Raw genomic sequence first — 16251 nt, forward strand, 5'->3', positions numbered from 1 at the left:
TTCCTGTTGTATTTGGGGAAGGTAGTCAGTGTGCTCGATAAGTAATTACTGCACTTTGGTGTGAAAATTATGAGAATTATAGAGAAATATATTAAAGGGTTGAATTCAGCGTTATTGCAAATTAGCTAATCTAGTCTTTTGGCACAAAATAAGCAGCCTGCTTTGTACACATTTGGAAGGTTTTAAAAACAAATCAATATAGCCATACACTCTGGACTATGCTAAATAGAGCTGCCGATCCGCACACACTTCTTCGCCACAGTGGGCCCATTGTGGAGAGCCGCCACATCCAAAACACCTTCCAGCTGTTGGAGGAACCCACAAGAGAAGCAAGTGCAGACGCAGACACCCTCAGTCAGATAATTACCTTGATTAAGATTCTCAGAATTAAACGGAGTTTAATCAAGGACCCTGTGAAATTGTGAGAACGCCAGTTTTCTGGGCTTGTCCTCCTTTTCTGCAGATGGTGAGTTGCCAAACAAAATCAAAGGAGTCTTAATTACAAGGATGAGAGGCAAAGTCAAAAGGGAATGGAGAATCTGTGCTTTGTGATAGAGATGGACCAGCACCAATCAGCGGCTCCCTGGCACACTCCCCTCCCCCCTGCACGGACAGAGCTACAATGCCTCAAAGCTGAACACGCTGTCAACGTTCCTCAACATTCCCGACAATCGGAGGCACTGAATTAATAGGTATGCCAATATAGCCAAGGTAGTGGCTAATATTGAATCCTCTTATGATACATGTGAAGTTTTTAGGCAATATTTGGACTGATATTAGACAACCACGTCACTCCAGCCGTTATTAAGAAAGCATGACCCAACCTGAATCTTAAATCAAACCATTATTGGAAATACATCGCCATATAAAGAGAAAGCCTGAAAATCAGGTATATGGGTGGTCAATACTTTTTCGAATTTTCCTGCTTCCTCTTAATTTGAGTTTGGATCACAAATGGAATTGATTATAAATGTAATCCATCCTATGATATGTGTCAATGTCTCCTTTAAAGTCCACTCACTAATGTCCTTTTCATGTAAATTGCTACTAAGCCTCCCACTGTCCTGTATGTCTACATTTGGTCTTTTGATGTGTTAGGCCTTACAGTTCTATTACTTTGTTTTGTTTTCATAAAATTTGGCCTATTATTATCAATAACATCAATGAATCATCATCTATTGATACTAGTTAATTTGGTGCAGCCACCCTGGGGTAGGATATTATAAAAACCATTGTATCCCCTCCACAAGTCATGTTTATAATGTCTTTTGACATTATAAAACATTTCAATATCAACATCAATAACATATCAATATATAACATTTCATGATTTATATTTTATAAATTAAACATAATCCATCCCTGTGTATTTTCCCTCTATTTACCATTATTACAAGCCACAGATGCAAACAGTTCATGGTCAATTTTCCTACAGGTTTCCTCTTATCAATGCTCTATACTTTTGATTTTTAGAAACTTGCAACTTTTTAAATTATTTTGTTTAGTTCTTCAAAAATTTCCTTTGAACTACTCTTCATATACTCTCTATCCTTTGGCACCGAAAGTTTTACATTTCCTCTTTTTCTCAGGTTCAATACCATCTCCCTCCTATATTTGGACACCTAGTGAGCGGTAGATTCTTCTACTTTGGGCTTCTTATGATTTATGTTTACATTTTGTTCCATTTATGTATCTGGAATGATCTCTGCGGCTTCCATGTCTGTATCTCTGAGGATTTAAGGCTACATCTCTGACCATATGTCATTAATTGCTTTTCCTTCTGCAAGGTACTCTATACAGGTCTTCCCCATCATTTTTGCGACTACTGCTCATTCTTACTTTGTTTTCCTTCCACCTTTTCTTGCTATACAATTTGGTATCCTATTTTCCAAAATTCTTCCTAAAGTGCCCTCTTACAGCCTTGCTTTATCTAACAGATAAAGAAATTTTACTCCAATCATACAAATTCAGGTTTCAACCCAATTGAATGATGTGTCTTCTCTGCTGCATGTTGTGTGGATATGCATAAGCGATTTTTATCACTCTTTAGACATTATACACTCAAAATTTCTTAACTGTAAATGACATCCCAAACAATTTGTACAATATGCCATATATGAGAAGTAGCACAACACTAGAAGTTGAGAAACTTGCATTTTCATTCTAACTCTGTCACTTTTTTTATGGACAGTTTTTGTTTTGGTTTCGTTGCTTTGATGTTCACAGGGAACATAGTAAAGTAAAATTGGTTGATTTGTATAATACTTGTATTCTAAGTAATGTCATCCATTTAACCTTCAGAAATTACTTTTAAAAAATAAACGTTCCAGGGCACCTGAGTGGCTCAGTCGGTTAAGTGTCGGACTCTTGATTTCGGCTTAGGTCATGATCCCAGGATTGTGGGATGGATCCCTACCTTGGGCTCCATGCTTATTGTGGAGCTTGCTTGAAATTCTCTCTCTCTCTCTTCCCTGGGCCCCACCCCCCTCTCTAAAATTAAAAAATAAACATTCTGATTCTCCCCCTATAACTGGCTCCCAAAAAAAGGAAACATTTTTTAAATGTATAAATACCCTGAATGTATCTTTTGTAATTTTGCTTGATGTGCTTTTTTATATCCTGAATTCTATGGAAATTTATTAGTCATTTAGAAGATGAGGTCTCTTATTTACTTTTAAATTGGGCACAGAGCCGTAAGGAGGTACCACTGCACACCTATTAGAAAACTAAAAAACACTGACTGTATCGGGGCACATGAGTGGCTCAGTTGGTTAAGTGACAGACTCTTGATTTTGGTTCAGGTCATGATGTCGTGGTTTCGTAAGTTCAAGCCTCACACAGGGCTCTACACACTGACCTCACACAGAACCTGCTTGGGATTTCCTCTCTCCCCTTCCTCTGCCGATCCCCCACTCACATTCTCTCTGTCTCTCTCAACGTAAATAAATAAGCTTAAAAAGAAAAAAAAAAAACACTGAGCATCTCAAATGTTAGTGAACACATGCAGGAGCTAGATCCTTCATTCACTGCTGGTGGGAATGTAAAATGTAACCACTTTGGAAAGTAGCTTGGCAGTTTCTTAAAAACTTAAACACATGCCTACCAAGTGATCCAGTCATTCCATTCCAAGATATCAATGCAAAAACTGAAGTATATATCCATACAAAGACTTGTCATTAATGTTCCTAGCAATTTATTTTGTAGTCACCAAAAAGTTGGGAACAATCCGGGTGTCTATCAAGAGATGAGGAGATAACTGATGGACGCATAAACATGTGGTAAACACATGAGCACATCAGTATGTCCATACAATGGCACACAACTCAGCAATACAAAGGAATAAATTATTCATATACCCAGAAACATGAATAGATCTCAAAGTAATTTTGTTGAATAAAAGACTCAGACAAATCATACTGTATGAGTCCATTTGATAAAAGTAAATATTTTTTAATGTTTATTTAAATTTGAGAGAAAGAGAGAGCATGAGCCAGGAGGGGCTGAGAGAGGGGGAGAGAGAACCCGAAGCTGGCTCCTCACCATCAGCACAAAGCCCAATGCGGGGCTCGAACCCATGAACTGTGAGATCACGACCTGAGCCAAAGTCTGATGCTCAACCAACTGAGCCACCCAGGAGCACCCAAATTACACATTTTAAACACATGCTGTGTATCAAATATCAATTCTATCTCAATAAAACTGTTTAAAATGAAAAAGAAATTGGAGATTTAGAAATGTCATTCCACTCAACAGCTGGAAAAAGAGGGAATTTTTAGCTTGTTGAACTTTCTTACATTTTTATAAAATTAACTGTTTTGTTTTTGTCAGTAAAATCTTGTCTTAAAGAAAGAAAAATAATTAAAGCATATTGCTTCTAATCTAACTGGGGTTGAATATGATTAGAACCATGACGTTTGCTTAAATTATCACACTTTCTTGAATATGCACAAACACTCCTTTGTGATCAAAGTGGTCAGAGGTACAATATGAGCTTGAGAACCCTCTAACCAGTTGGTATAGGGCAGGTCCCAAAACAGAGATCAGCTTTGAGATATCAGTATCAGGAAACTGGAAGGGAACAAGAGCATTTAGCAAAGTAGCTGACAGTGTGGAGTCCACAGCAAGATGTCCAGGGTTTGAACTCCAGCTCTGACACTGACTTGTAGTATAACTTGGCAAATTATAAAACTTTTACCTTCAGTTAGCTTATCTGTAAAGTGGGGGTGATAAGAGTGCCTACCACGCAGTGTTATGAAAAGGATTAAATGGACTAATTTATTTAAAACACTTAGATACCTAACACTATAAAGTGCTATTATTTGTTGTTCAATAAGAACCCAGGATTAAAGCATAAGATGATCAATTAATGTCACCCTAGATCTGGAGTCGAAGCGATCACAATTCCATTAGTTGAAAGTTTGATAAGGAAAACCATAACTTGAGCATAATTATAAAAATGTGATTATACATTAAACGGATTTAAATTTTAGTTGGAAGAAGTATGCATGTTCGTAAGCTTTAACAAATCAGACTTCTTTATTTCTTTCTCTACCTCTGGATTTTCAGTTGACTAATTTTAGAAGCTTTGTTTCTTGACTTTATCCCCCATGTAACCACTACATGAAATAATCCAATGCAGATATGAACCTTGGTTTATAGTATACAAAACTGTTGGCAAAGCCAACAACTACACGAAATAGAGTATTTTTTTTTCCCCAAAGTCTCTTCATTTTTCTCCTTGGTGACAAAAGAGAGAATTACCTTATAAATGTACTACTACAAAATGTTACTTTAAGATCATCATTTTCCAGTACATTTGTTAGGCTGTTTTAAATTTTAGTAAAGAAAATCCAATCTCAGTAATAGAGAAGTCAATATACACATGTGTATATGTGTATACACATATACTTGGAATAGAATTGAAACTAGAAAGGTTTCACTTTTATTGCCACATTTCCAGCATCTAGAATATTCCATGGGACATAAGAGAGTCCTTGTAAATGTTTGTATAATGAATGAATAATCAAGAATCAAGGCAACCGTGGGGACAAGCAACTCTCTGTTTTTATGTCATGACTCAGGATCTTCATGTTTTTTATTTCTTTTACTTCCAATTGGCCTATCTACCCCACATTCTCTATTTCCAGATCCCAGAAAGTGATCATCTTGTTACTTTAGTACTACCCTTCATCCCTGCTAAACAGCATGGGTACTACTCAAACTAAAAAATACACTACTCTTTTTTTTTAAGTTTATTTATTTTGAGAGAGAGAGGGAGAGAGAGAGAGAGAGAGAGAGAGAGAGAGAGAATCTCAAGCAGGCTCTGTGCTGATAACACAGCCCCGATGTGGGGCTTGAACTTACAAACCGTGAGATCATGACCTGAACCAAAACCAAGAGTTGGAGGCTTAACCGACTGAGCCACCCTGGTGCTCCCACTTTTTGTTTTTATTCTTTTTAAGTCTACACTACTCTTAAATTAAGTTTCCTCTCCTGGTTCACATTATGAACAGCACCAATGAAAGAACAGCCTGTGGTATTTTCTGGAATAAGACATAATAAGTGGAGCAGAGCATTCTCAGAGATCATAAGTACAATCCCAATTTACTGCACCAGTATCTGAGAGAAAAGAGACCTCACTGGCAAGTCATGAGGAAAGAGTTTATGATATCAAGTCCTCAAAATATTCAAAGTAACTCTGAACATCAAGTGAAAATATGATATATTTACTGAAGAAAATTGCTAAGAATATGAATTAGAAAGAACTGCAGTTATAAAAAAAAATCCAAAAAAACTGAATGATACTTAACGAAAGGGAAAAAAAAAAAAAAAAAAAGAATTACAGGGCAATCAAATGAGATTGTCAAATGACCTTAACCACTCAGTTTCAGTTTATCAGTTCTTGACTACTGACAGAGTAGTTAATATTGTTATCACAACTATCTGTCTTTTTCATATAAGCTCTTTGAACAAACAATTTGCTTTTTAAAGTATATTTACATAGCACTGTTCAAGTACTCACTATTACTGCATTCAAAAATGTGATGTTTATTTCATTCTGGGTCATATGTCTTTTCTTAAGATAAATAACAGCTCTAAAATTACAAGAGGAGAATAGGCTTATACCCATAATTTTTTTAAAAAAAACTATTTTTCCCTAAGACAAATGACACTAGAGCGGTAGAATTGCCTAACTTGTCAGGAAGGAGTATATAGTCATCGAGGAAAAAGTGACCTTAAACATAATGCAAGTTCAAGTTCTATCCTAAAACTTTCAATTCAGTGGGATCATTAGTGTCCTTATGTGTTATCCAGCCCAACACTTCAAATACATAAAGGAAAACTGAGCTTCAAAAATAATGATCCTTCTTTCAGGAGTTGGTAGAATAGAGAAAAAATTATACACCATCAACAACCTTGATCTTATTTATAACTATAGAACACTACCCCTAACATTTGCAGACATACATACTTTTCAAGGACATGTAGTATGTTCACCATGATAAACAATGTGTAAGCAATTGAAACAAATATACATAAATTTTAAAACATAAATCATACAAAATATGTTCTCTGATCACAATGCAATAGAACTTAAAAACAAAAATATATCTAGATAACCCAAAATATTCAGAAGTTAAATAAATAATTTTTAAATAATCCTCAAAGTCAAAGGAGAAATCATAAGAGAAATTAGGAAATCTTTCCAAATAAATGAAAATATATCAAAATTTCATAGAGGCAGCTCAAGTAGTGCTCAGAGAGAAATTTAAAAGCTTTAAATTCAAAATAAGTGTGGTATAAAATCAATTACCTATGGTTCTATCTTTGGAAGCGAAAAAAATAGGAGCAAAGTAAATGGGAAAAAAATAGAAGGGATAAAAAACTGTAAAATATAAGCAATAGAAATGACTAATACAGTAGATCGAAAATTAGGGTCTTTGAGAGGCTCTTGAGTGGCTCAGTTGGTTAAGCGTCTGATTCTTGATTTCAGCTCAGGTCATAATCTCATGGTCATGAGATGGAGCCCTGTGTAGGCTCCACGTTGGGTAAGGAGCCTGCTTAAGATTCTCTCTCTCTCTCTCTCTCTCTCTCTCTCTCTCTCTCTCCCCCTCGGCCCCTCCCATGCTCATGCTCACACACTCTCTCAAAAAAAAAAAAAAGAAAGAAAGAAAATTAGGTACTTTGAAAGATCAACAAAATTGATAAATTCCTTTCTAAACTGATTAACAAAAAGAATATAAATTACCAGTATCAATAATAAAAGATGTATGATCACTTCAGATCTTACAGATTTAAAATGATACTAAGAAAATATTTTTAACAAATTTTATGGGAAAAAAAGTAATAGCTTAGATGAGATGACAAATTTATTGAAAAGTACAGCATACTAGAATTGGCACAAGATGAAACACAAAATCAGAATGTCACTATCAATGAGAGACATGGAATTCATTATTAAAATAAACCTTTTCACAAAGACCAGTGCTAATGTTTTCTATAATACTAATATTATTATAGAAAAGACTTAGGTAACGTTTACTGTTTTATGTTATATGATTATGCTATAATTAGTTGTGTAATAAAATTATTTGTTAATCATAAAGTATGAAACTGAGGGGCGCCTGGGTGGCTCTGTCAGTTAGGCGTCCGACTTCGGCTCAGGTCATGATCTCACAGTTCGCGAGTTCGAGCCCCGCGTCAGGCTCTGTGCTGACAGCTCAGTGCCTGGAGCCTACTTAAGATTCTGTGTCTCCCTCTCTCTCTGCCCCTCCCCTGCTCATGTTCTGTCTCTCTCTGTCTCAAAAATAAACATTAAAAAAAATTTTTAATAAAAAAATAAAGTATGAAACTGATAAACTATTAATTATACACAATATTACATAAAAAGTGTGATTTTATCTAGTATGTTACAGGTTTATTATTACGTTTATAATGTTTTTTACGTAGCAGATATTTTATATACATCATCTCATTTAATACAACAATCCTGTGATCTAGGTATTATTATGTCCACTTTATCCAAGAAGAGACTAAGGAGAAGAAAGGCTAATTACCTAATAAAAGGCAGAGCTGGCTCTAGAGTCCATTGTGATGGGTTGAACTTAGAAGGTGGAAGGAAGGAGTTTGATACTAAAATACTCAAATGCTCCCAGCTTTGGTGACCAGTGTAGGGTGGTGCCATTAATGGGTTTAAGAAAGAGTAGTAACCACCCAAATTCCACGTTTGTGGAACTCTACGTGTCTAAGTAGTTAAGAATTGTTCTAATCCTTATTTTTCATGCCTACTCTTGGATATAAGAGAAGTGAGACTCAAAGATATTGGATTATTTACTTTCAGTAAATTATGCAGCTAGCTAATAAAAAAGTGAGAATTCAGATCCATGACTCCAAAGTCTTGCATTTTTAACTACCATATTGAGGGAAAAAATGCAATTCCACGTTATGATATACTAAATGTGGTATGTCTTCATGTGATCCAGATTAATAGCCTTTTGCTTTGTACCTTAGAAAACAGGTACATCAACCCAGTAGTCACTGAAGCCATATTAAAAGGCGAAATGCTTCATTCTGCTTGTGTAGACAGAATAGCTGCCATTTTAGTTTTAGGAAAGTACAACAAATCTAACGAGAGACGTATTAAAGCTGACATATTAAAGCCAACTCTCCAGAGTTGACATGCCAAGAATTCACGTCCACCTCTAACCTCTCAGGTAGCATAATTCATGTTGAAAGTAAAGAGCTTCATGATATGCAAGCTTGGTTTTAGTGTGGAGGGAAGAAAAGGGATGATGTCAGAAGAGAAGAAAGATTTTGAGTGCTTCACAGTGTGGTATCCCCTGAACTGTTTTGACTTTGATCTGGACCCACCAGCAAAACTCAGAAGAGAAGAAAAAGTGCATTTCCTCCCATTTCAATGGGACACTCAAAGATCAGCTACTTCATCCCTGGTATAGGTGTTGACAGGAGGTGATGGCTGGTGCTGCACCCTGGCTGGCACCAGGGCCCAAAGTGCAGTGACTATGGAATCTACACCTACATCTACCTGCAGAGTACCAGGGCATCCAAAGAGGGATCATGGATACCTCTTTAATGACCAAAGGGCCACTGATTGCTGTGCAAGGCAAGAGTCCATGGGAGGTCTGCTAACGCATACAGAGAAGAAGGAGGCTTAGTGTCTATACCAATGATGGCCTGGAGAACAGGAGATTGCTTCCTGCCATTATTCTTTGCATCTGATTGAATTGCTTTGGCTGTTATGGTCTGAGCAAACACACATTAGCAGTTGTTCGCTCTTTCCCGTCTCTAAGCATTTTTTCTGAGCTCTGCATATCCAATTCTAGTCAGTCATTCTAAAACCTGCTCCGGGAATCCTGAGCATCTAGCCTAAAATCAGGATTCCTTTTATATTGAGGATGCAGAATAATATGCAGATTTATACTGCAATGTTTTACTTGTGTAACATACAAACTAATATTTTCCAAATTATATTTATCGGTGTATTTTAGTGCCCAAATGGCCTACAATTTCACTAGCCTCTTCATATTTAAAAAATAAAGTTATACATTCACATAATTAGATATGATAAATGCTCAGAGAATTACATAATGAAAAGTGAAGTTTTCCACAACCCCACGCCCTCAATCCCTCTTCCCAAAGGGAGCCACTATTAACAGGTAATTGTCTGTAAATTCAGAACAGTTTCCATGCATATAGCTACATATATATTTTTTAAACATAAAAAATAATCATACTATTCTTACTTTTCTGTAACATAATTTTCACTTAATAATGCATCTTGAAGATTTTTATTCAATCAACCCATACATATCTACATTTCAGCAGTGTCTCTCATATGGGCGTATCATAATGCACTTACCAAGAACCTTAATTACAGTGACTTTTTTTTTTAATTTTTTTTTAATGTTTATTTATTTTTGAGACAGAGAGAGACAGAGCACGAATGGGGGAGGGGCAGAGAGAGAGGGAGACACAGAATCAGAAGCATGCTCCAGGCTCTGAGCCATCAGCCCAGAGCCTGACGCCGGGCTCGAACTCACGGACTGTGAGATCGTGACCTGAGCTGAAGTCGGACGCTTAACCGACTTAGCCACCCAGGTGCCCCTTCAGTGACTTTTTGTTATTAATTGTTCTTATGAAGAGAGCTACAGTCAAATCAGTGTCCTTACACTTAAAAACATTTTTTTAGTATAGTTGATGCACAATATTACATTTGTTTCAGGTGCACAACATCGTGATGCAACATCTCTATACATTATGCTATGCTCACCCCAAGTGTAGTACCATCTATCATCATACTGTACTATTACAGTATCGTTGACGATGTTCTCTATGCTGTACCTTTTATTCACATTATTTTTTCACTCCATAACTGGCAGCCTGAATCTCCACCCCCTTTCACCCATTTTGCCAATCTTCTCACCCCCTTCCTTCTGGAAACCATTAATTTGTTCCAGGTCTGATTCTGGTTTTTGTTTGTTTATTCATTTGTTTAGTTTTTTAGATTCCACATGTAAGTAAAATCATGTGATATTTGTCTTTTTTAGCCTGACTTATTTCACTTAGCACAATATACTCTGAATCCATCCATGTTGTCACAAATGGCAAAATCTCATTCTTTCTATGGCTGTATGATATTCCTCTGTGTGCGTGTGTGTGTGTGTGTGTGTGTGTGTGTGCGTGTATGTATGTGCATGTACCACATCAACCTTATCCATTCATCTATGTATAGACACTTAGGTTGCTTCCATATCTTGGCCATTATAAATAATGCTTTAATAAACAGGGATGCATAATATCCTTTCAAATTGGTATTTTCATTTTCTTTGAGTAAATACTCAGTAGTGGAATTATTGGATCATATGGTGGCTCTATTTTTAATTTTTTCAAGAATCTCCATACTGTTTTCCACCATGGCTGCACCAATTTACATTCTTACCGACAGTGGACAAGGGTTCCTTTTTCTCCACGTCCTTGCCAACACTTCTTATTTCTTGTCTTTTTGATTTTAGCCATTCTGACAGGTGTAAGGTGATAACTCACTGTGGTTTTGATTTGCATTTCCCTGATGATTAGTGATGCTGAGCATCGTCTCACTGTTGGCCATCTGTGTCTTCTTTGGAAAAATGTCCTCTCAGGTCCTCCGCCCATTTTTAAATCGGATTATTTGCTTTTTGGTGCTGAGCTGTATAAGTTCTTTATATATTTTGGATATTAAATCCATGCTTATATAGCCAATTAACCTAAGACAAAGGAGGCAAGAATATCCACTGGGGAAAAGACAGTCTCTTCAACAAATGGTACTGGGGAGACAGGACAGCTACATGCAAAAGAATGAAACTGGACCACTTTTTTAAACCACACAAAAGTAAATTCAAAATGGATTAAAGACCTAAGTGTGAGACCTGAAACCATAAAAATCCTAGAAGAGAACATAGGCAGTAATATCTTTGACATCAGCAGTAGCAACATTTTTCTAGATATGTCTCCTCAGGCAAGGGAAACAAAAGCAAAAATAAACCATTGGGACTACATCAAATAAAAAGCTTTTGCACAGAAAAGGAAACCATAAACAAAACAAAACAAAAGGCGACCTGCTGAATAGGAGAAGATATTTACAAATAACAAACTTAACATCAGTGTACTTATATCTTGATGCACTTTAAGTTTCAAATATATTTCAGATTTGGTAAAAAAAAAATTGCCAGATTTCATTTGAGAATAGGTTTCATCAAGTTCCATTTTCACCAATAGTGTATGCCAGGCTTTCTGTCTCTCCAGACTGATGTTATGAACCTTTAAAACTTTTGTTCAACTGATTAAAACAGTACTATATGGTAGTAAATAATATTGGTAACAAATTGCAGAAATATGAGGTTTTGAACATAATAAAAGTAATAGTAACAGATGAGTGCACCAGGTTTGTTTGTTGATTTCAAATTCTGGTTCTATGTTTCACGGGTTGTATTTTTTCACCAATATGATATTGGGGTACTTAAAAAGTGAGAGGAAAAAAATCACTTGAGATTCCTTTGAAATTAAATGAAAAAAGATATAGACTTTCTTCCTATTGTGAATTGTGTATTTTCACATCTCCCTTAACAAATCAGCTTGGAATTTATAAGAACTCCAAATATTGAATTTTCTGGAAAATCAAATATTTGCCTTGGAAAGGAGAAATTGCGTAGTCACTAAGGATAGTTAAATGGATTTACAAATAGGAAATACATTTTATCACATCATAGGATGTATCTCATTGACATGAAGCTTTTATTACATTGATTTTAGGGAGTAATTTTTATTGTACATTTGTACCTTTCTGGATGGCATAGTCACTGGAGAAAGAGGAGTAAAGGAAAGAGGAGTCATGGGAGGAAGAGTGAAAGACAAGGAGAGTAAAGGTAAGGGAGGGAGAGAAAGACAGAAACACACTGGTGTGAAATGGCCTATTTTTATTTCCTTGTACGATTCTCTTTACTTACTGAAAGATGGTTCTTTCTGACATAGAAGATTCACGCTGAATAATTCCAGTGTATAACATTTTCTTCTGAATTTTGGTTTGATTTTGTTGAAGCTGATCCCTGAGTAGACTGGGTTCACATTTGGAGGATTAACAGGTGTAAGTCAGCAGAAAACAAAATGCTTAGATGAGAATGAAAGATAACAGAATACACTTTAAACTGTTCAGCTTCAAAGAATTCTCATCCAGAGTGATAGCCTATGAAATTAACAAAGATACCTTCACCAGTGGCTTTGTTTTAAATGGTGCAGGAGTGTTGTGCAAAGGGAACATGGATACACATGCTACGCGGTGTAAATATTAAATAATGTTTAGAGGGTAAAAACTTATAAACAGAGAAACAGCAGAGAACACTTGATCCCCCCAATCCCTCATTATTCCATAGAGATATGTGCTAAGGCGAGCAGAGCTGGGCTGGATTCTTTCTCACTGAGGGGCCTGCCATTTGAAAACTTCACATATATTTATAAGAACCAGGGGGGCAGGGAGAGCCTATATAGCTCTGCAACAGTGGAATTTCCATTGTCTAGAAGAGAAATGGGGGGGTGGGGGGCTGGGAAAGTCCCTCCAGTCTGTTCTTCCACTAAACTAACCCAAATCAGCTAAGTCAGGTCTTTACTACGCTGCCATAAGCAGAAGGAGGATGTGTCTCCAGAGTCATCCGCAGATTGGTCTCTCCCCTGTCAGTCTGCATGTTAGCACAGTGAATTATTACACACAATTAACTTGAGTCTTGGATTTCGATAGAATGTAGGATAAACATGACTCAGCTTTTCTTTTGTTTCTTCATTTCACTGAGCCTTTATTCAGCATTTTGGAATTCTAACCCTGCTACTTGCTATATGTATGACCTCAAGCAAGTTATTGAACTTCACTAAGCTTCAGCTTATTCACTTGTAAACCGGGGATAACAATTCCTATATTTGGTGGTACTGTTTAAGGAAGAAATAAAATGAGTCATGCAAAATGCTTATTGAAATACCTGTTTCTTTCTTTTCTTTTTTTTTTTTCTCTTCTTTCCTTCTTTTTTTTTTTTTTTTTTTTTTTTTCCTTTTTTTTTTTTTTTTTTTTTTTTTTTTTTTTTTTGGAAGAATGGAAAGAAACAGTGTTTTCTAATTTGGTTATCCTGGAGAGGAAAGACCATCTAATTCTAAAAGCCCCACTTAAAAAAATTTTTACCTAAATAGGACATGTTAAATTGACATCTCTAAAAGTCATTACTTCCTAGTTTTTATATCTCTGTGCATAAGGTCTTCTATATGAATAAAACAACGTGGAGTCTTTGAAATTCCTAAATCTTATGGTAGGGGGATGTTTCTGAATAGTTGTCCCATCTTTGACACAATGCGTCACAAATAAAACATAGTTTCCAAACAGGTCCAAATACCCTCTGTAGACAAATAAGTGCAGAGCAATTAATTCTGGCTGAAGAGAATAGACCGAGACTACCAAGAAAGCTGCATTTACTGTAGATATTGAAGTACCAGGTGACAGAAAGGTCATGATTTTCATCTTCAAACCTATCATATTGAAACGGAATTGTTTAATTATGTTAATGTGAATGACAAGATCATAAAAAGTAACCTCCAAATATCTCTAGTTTTAAATTCACAAAACTAAGTTCAGCTCGAACTCTAATCACCTGAGAATTTTTAATTATTTTACTTGTAGTTCTTGGTAATTCTTAAAATAGTATGGTTAACATTCAAGCTCAGACCTGCTATTGGCCCATTTCAACTCATGGACACATAATCTAAGCAGAATATGTCTCCTTGGTATGAGTGTTAGGGAAACAGGACATCAAATTCTTCTTTGGGTATTCTACAAAGGGCTTTTATTTGAGAGAGAGTGTCTCAAGAATATGTTTGACCTGAGGCATATCTGAAATGGAATAATAGAGACATGTGTCAAAATAGACTATTCTGTTACCTGCAACATTTCCTCAAATCTCCCACTGGTAACATAATGACATTTTGGTTCTGAAAAGTAGGTCCTCTCTGGTGGGAAAAGGCAGAGTCATAAGATCATCAGTTCTATACTTCCTAAAATCTTAAGGTACCAGGAAAAAATGTCACATTTTTCCCATTTGAGAACTCAAGTTAAAATGTCTTCAAAAATAGAAGATAAGTGAAAATTTTATTGTGTTTTAGATTTGGGGAAAATATAAAAACAGTTACCTACTTTTATAACGTTTGTCTCTAAAGGACAAAAGGGTTATGTTTGCTCATGTCACATCATCCATGGGCATTTGGGAACCTCTGAATTTTAGAGCTGCATTTGGGCCACTTCCCACTGTTGAGCAAGCTAATAGCCCTCAATTTGTCCATCTTGACCTCACATATTTTAAATGAGGATTAAATGTGGTCGTAAATAGCATGACCCTTATGTAGAACTTCAAAAAACGCAAATTCTCTTTTATTTTGTAAAAAAAAAAAAAAAGGTCTAAAAATACCATCACGCAGAGGAATCATAAAAAAGCAAATGACTGATTCTCTACCCCAGCTGCAAAGCAATGGTTCCTGAAATGCACTGCAAAATGCAGTAAGCTTAGACAGCTGCATTGGTCGGTTCAAACAGCTGGCAGCTGGCCCCTTTTCCCCACTAGTGTGACTGGAGAAATATAGTAGTGTTAAGAGATTGGCTTTTAGAGTCCAACAGTCATGATGCTGAATGATGACTCCACTATTGACTGCTGAGTCATTTACAAGGTACCTGTACTTTCTGAGGCCACCTACAACATGAGTTAAGTAAAGTGTCGGCACAAAACTTTGTACTGCATGTTGTAAGCGCGCCATACATGTTATGTTTTCTCTACTTTTTTTTAAAGAAAAAAAAATATCAGGTAATGTGTACAGTTTGAAAATTCCAGCTAATCAGAAGGGAAAAAAAAAAAAAGGACACTGAACAGAGTGCTTTGCACAGAAGAGAAAATAAAGGTATTATTAGGGGAACATGGTAAAGAACCCTAAAACCACCAGGTACAAAAGAACTATGTTTTCCTCTACCTTAACTGATATTACAACAAAATGCTATGACATCCATACAGCATCTCCAAATATCCTAGTGGGAACTTTATTTGAGGGTTTTTTTCATACGAGATTCTTGAGTTTGATTTCTAGCTGTCAATCAAAATGCTACCTCTAATCTTAATAGTTCCTGTCACTGAATTTTGATATGAACCCCATTAAGTTTTGTTGAAAAGCAGCCTTTATATAATACAGTTGCCCTCCAAAGCTAATGAATAATGTAACATATTGTTCATATTAATTCATAAAACCCATAAATAATGAGACAAGAAATCTAATCAGTACATTTTAGACATAAATGTTTATCATTAAGAATTATGTGATGAACTATATTATATTGCAATTATTATTTTGTTAAAAAAATTACAATTTAACCCATTATGATGCATAATCCTGTGCATTTTAGCTTACTCCTAGGTAGCTAGCTGTTTGCCACTAAAATAACATATGGTCGAATTAAACAGATGTCATCACTTGTAGATGGGGTCCAAACTTTACAAAAGTTAACACAACTATGTAATTCACAGAAAGTCAAAAGAATTCTAAGCTCCTCTCCCCCCAAATAAGGTATGTGCCAAGTGGAATACAATTCTGTAAGAAGATAATCACCTCCAGGAAATTCCAAGGGGAGAAGTTGTACACATTGTCCACAGCCTCAGTGCATTGATTCAGAGTAAGGTAGCA

The sequence above is a fragment of the Panthera uncia genome, chromosome D4 (genome assembly GCF_023721935.1).
Source record: "Panthera uncia isolate 11264 chromosome D4, Puncia_PCG_1.0, whole genome shotgun sequence".
Classification (NCBI taxonomy): Eukaryota; Metazoa; Chordata; class Mammalia; order Carnivora; family Felidae; genus Panthera; species Panthera uncia.